This window comes from Penaeus chinensis, chromosome 11 (assembly GCF_019202785.1).
Source record: "Penaeus chinensis breed Huanghai No. 1 chromosome 11, ASM1920278v2, whole genome shotgun sequence".
NCBI classification, from domain to species: domain Eukaryota; kingdom Metazoa; phylum Arthropoda; class Malacostraca; order Decapoda; family Penaeidae; genus Penaeus; species Penaeus chinensis.
The window spans coordinates 25,389,003-25,394,002 of record NC_061829.1 but is presented as its reverse complement, the minus strand read 5'-3'; the positions used below and the strand labels follow the sequence as shown (position 1 = coordinate 25,394,002).

Below are 5,000 nucleotides of genomic sequence, written 5' to 3'. Positions count from 1 at the left end.
CGGGCATTCACTTTACACAGATATCTAGATCGGCACTTAAAAAAAATCTAAAACTGACACACTCAGGCCTATGGGAACGTGGGAAATGGAATCAAACTGATACGCCAATCAGATAAATATTATATACATCTCCTTACTAACCCCTCCCTTCCCACCTCTGTCGGTCCCTCTGTCTTTCCGTGTCGAATCGCCGCGGCCGCTACAGGTGAGTGTGAACTACCACGTCGCCTTGCAGTCCTGAAGCGTGGCCACATGCAAGGGGCTCCATCCTAGACGGTTAGCCAGTCATCCCGTCGGTTCGGGTCCTGGGCGAACACTACGACTGCGTCACGCGTGATGAACATTCGTCTCTATCGCTCACACGACGCGCACTTTTTTCCCTAGGAATGGATGGATGGAGTCCCTTTCACTCAAGTCCGTTTAACCCGCGGATTGACGGCGTTATGTTTGTGTTGGAGTAATAGAGGAAGTCTCTTGGTTTGGCATTTGCAACACAAACCAAGCATTGCCAAACTAACATCGGGTAATAAGACAAAAGGTATGCTCATATGTATGCGCATGCAGGAATTCACAGACGGATAGGTGCACCAAAAGACGGGAGAATACGGAAGTAGAAGAGAGAGAGATGAATAAAAAAGACAGAGGTATGTTTAGAAAGAAAAGAGTAAAGGAACTTGTTTTTCTTGTTCTTATGTGCTTCAAAAGGCTCAACAGAACAAAGAAAGGGCTAGTTCGTGTGGCTGTTTTTTTTTTGTTTGTTTTGTTTTTTTTTATCAAGTACACTTACCTTAAACCAAGAAGTATAATTTTATCTACATATATTCATAAATACTGCTTAATGATAAAATACTGCTTCTGTTAATTTATAAAAAAAAAACATGATCTCCAAGAATATTTCTGTAAACAGGTGTACCTAATATACAACAAGGCCATCTATTATAAGAACACTAGGCAATGCGGTGGAGCAATACAGACGCGACGATTGCACATTGCTATGAAATGGGATAGGTAAATACAACTGGGCGGAGGAGGGACTGCTACGTGGAAGTTATGCAACAATGGTGGGCCGAACAATGCAAGAGGATGAACACAACATTGGAATAACAGGTAAATGCAACAGTGGAAGGGGAGACACCTTATTAGTGTTGGGACTGGTGACACAACAGTTGTAGGACTTGCATAAATACAGTACAGTCTGGAAGAGGCTATCCGGAAAGCCCTATGGCCGTCCCAGTTACGTTACGTTGAGGCCGGGAAACACAATTGAAAGAACAGGAAATACTTCTCGGTTCCATTTTCTGGCCAGCCGTGCAAACGAACACTTGCTTTCCCAATTACAAAAACAATTTTCTCGCTGTACAAACACGACGAAATATGTGATTATCTAAACTGGCCAAGACTTTTCAAGTTCATGCATATCAAGAAGACTAACTTTGTCACAGACTAATGTAATACTTTTTAAATATGAAACGAAAAATGCAGGATCATTTCCTACCATTTTGTTTTTGTTTTTCTTCGAATTCCTAAGCAAGCCAGTAGTCAGTTCATTTCCACATGCGGCGTGTGCACATGCCATTGTGGGTCAAGTTTACGCCTTGTCTCGGTGCCCCTGCCCTTCTTGTGCGGGAAGGTGTCGATTTGAGTCAGCTGATTTCCTATTTATAATCTGCCTTTAATTCATTTGTAGTTTTACAGTTTGATAACGACATGAGTAAATGACAAGGATTTATCAGGTTGAACCGTCTGCAGAGTTATATAGCTTGAAATTGTCTTGAAAACTTCACATTCAGTATTGCTAGACTACAGCGGTTGCAAGAACCACTTATTAGCGCTTTGAAATTCTTTTAAATTGTCCACGTCTCATTTTTTTCCAGAAATAACTGACCACAATGCCAAGTCAAGATTACCGCGCTACATCAGGGGGACTAATTGCACTTGGGCGAGTATTCCTTATGAGTTGGGAGGAGTGGAGAGCGTTAACGACCTCGTCCACGTAATGAATCGACCACCCCGCGCCCCAAGCACAGGTAGAATCAAGCGTTGTTCTAGAATGGCACTTGTTATCCCTGGAACGTGGTTGTGTCATCCCGTTCTCGCCCCCCCCCCCCCCCCCCAGTTCGTCCCCGAATCTTCTCCGAGTCAAAACCATTCCGTGAATCTACCCCGGCCACTCCCTTTCCCGTCCCATCCTCTAGTAATCACTCCACCCCTCTTCCAAACCTATCCTACCTGTGCATCTTATCCTACTCTTACCTGTGCGCCACATGCCCTCACTCTTACCTTCACTCTGCTTCACCTATTGTTATGAGGCCATCGCATCGCACTCACGTTATTCCCACTTCCTTCTCTCTTCCACGTTGACACTGCTCCTCTACGCAGAAAAGCGACAGGTCCGAGGACATCGTAACGACGCCCAATACACACTCAAAACACAAACCACCTAACACGCTCCGCTTAGCAAAAGAGACAGCATCACATAAAGGACACATCCTGTATTAGGTGCAGGTGGCTGAACAGGTGTGAAAAGCGTGCAGCTGTTGACACGTGACCATGGCGGTACACGAATAAGAACATGGCCAAGGCGGCGGAGAACATACTAGAAGGAAAAAAAACGTTTACAGACGTTACTAGCAAGTTAGTCAGCCGGCAGAAAAGGGTCGTTTCAGAGCTTGGTGGCAGATATGAACGTGAAGACAAGGCACTTGTATATGCCGTGCATAGTTCAATAAACACTTTGTAAATCTGTCAGCTATGTGCATTTGCAAAGTGAAACGAATGGACATGGTGAGTTTCGAGAGGTGTAGGGAGAACAACGATCTTGAGAAGCGAATGCTACTTGAGCGAGCTGAAATGTGAGGGGAAGTGAGCAAGCCAGCTTAGAGGCGAGTGAAGTGCATGAGCTAGGTGATGTGGAACTTAGCCAGCTAAGAGGTGTACGGTTGCTATATAAGCGAGATTAAAACGAGTAATATTTAGGCTCATTTAGAAGTGAAGGAAGTGAGTAGAGCAGCTGAGAGGAGGATTGCAGCCAAAATGAAGGGATGAATAAGCCACACGGACTGGACTTGTGTGGTGACGGCATATCACATTGAGCGGTGCGGCGGCCAGGAGAATGGCAGGGAGCTGATATTAGTGAGCATGATGTGCACATTCCCTGCACCACTCTGGAGAGCTGGTGATCACTGGACCCGTGCGAGGATCCATGCGTGCAGGTGTGGATGTGTGGGTGTGGCTGCATGAGTTCGGCGTGCGTGGGTAGGAAGTTCACACTGAGCGAACCTCCATCCGACATGTAACCTGGCTCTCTGCTGACAACAATACAGTGCGCGTATTGTCACCTCCCTGTTGGAAACCGCGGGCCTACACCATGATCTGCTCACACCCTCAGCCAAAGATGGTCATTAGACAAAGAGACCATTAGCGAGAGGTCGCCTAGACAGAGATGATCACTGACAAAGAATAACCATTAGCAGGGCTAACCCATTAAACGTATATATTCCCTCAGTGCCATCGGACGAAAGGCCATCGAGGAGGAACCATTAATAACAAGAAAGCCTAAGCCTCGCCGACTACAAGAGAATCTCTAGTCGCAACAACCCCCTTGCCCCTTTTCCTCTTGGCTCTCCTCGGTCTCCCAGCCCAGGCAGGCCCTCCCTTGTAATTTTCCCCTCAGGATCACGATGTGCCTGCGCTTTCCTGGAAGACCTCGAGGACCTAACGCCTCCGGGGCTTTTCACACACACAGCCAATGCCTATTCACCAACTCAACCGTAAATTAAAAGCACGTATTGTTTATATGTACGACTCTTGCTTTGCTACAACAAAATCATGCTAATAAAAAAACTATGTCAGTCCTCCCTTTTATCCACTGTACAGTCAAGTTGCAGACAATACAATTTGCCTTCGAGAGGGACTGCGTTAAAAATAATAAATACAAATAAAAGCAGAAATGAGAAATATTAAATATTAAAACAAAACAGATCGGGTTCAGACTCGAAAATCAGTACTACTAAGATGATAAACAGTGGAAGCGAGAAGGCAAGACTGAACGATCGCACCTTCGGACACAAATCGCATCAAAGCTCCCACTCAGGGATAAACCTTCATCCCTTGCGAAGAACGCTCAGCCAACTCGCACAGGCCTTTAAAGCCGAGGACAACCGAACTATCAAAGATCACTGGGCTGACCACTTGTCACATTAACTACTGGAAACGAGCCAACATTAACACCAGCTAATAAAAACTGGAAATATAAACTCATTTTTCTCACTAAGTACACAACAGTCTATATTACATCTGTTTTAAACATACCTTCCGTGACATGCTTCTCTGGACTGCCGTTACCATTAATATTTACCAAAGAAGTGTAGAAAATCAGTCATGGCAGTCGTTAAGCTGAATAAAAGCCACCATAAGAAAGTTACTGTAGTAAGTTCTCGAAAAACGGAAACGTCTCAGAAAATAAAATAAAAGTATTAGAGCTACACAGCGTTGACCTCCTTGGACCCATATGTAATATAATGAAAAGCAACAGCCTACGTCACTAACTTTTATCTCAACCAGCTTTCTTTTGGCTCTTCTAATCAAGGGCAGACTTTTTGTCGACAAGATCAATCCTAAACGCACGGATTAAATCGTGGAAATGAAGAGGTTTACACCGAGCATCACCCGTTTTGCCGAAGTTCTCGGCGCGGAAGGTTCCACCGCGACATTTACTGCAGGTAATTTGAAGGAGAGGAGGGGGAGTGGGGGGAAGGCAATTTTGTACCTGTGTCTCACTCAAGGATCTCGACTGGCGACCATTACAGCGAATCCACCGCATTATCCCAGCAGGAAATTCCACCACGTGAATAACGCCTAATTACGCAGCCCTGATGAAATTACGTCAGTTTGCATCGAACATGTTTAGCGAATGCCCGTCATTTGTCTGATGATTCGCGAGCGGCTCGGGGTACAATTACCCCGAAAACGGGCAATAAAGGCAGGCTCGTAATGAAGCC

At 45.3% G+C, this 5,000-nt stretch overlaps 1 protein-coding gene across 1 annotated transcript in view; it reads right to left on the bottom strand.

Moving 5' to 3' along the window:
* Positions 1 to 5,000, bottom strand: part of LOC125030443 — a 245,725-nt gene that overhangs the window by 78,016 nt on the left and 162,709 nt on the right. The gene's annotated exons all lie outside the window — the stretch shown is intronic.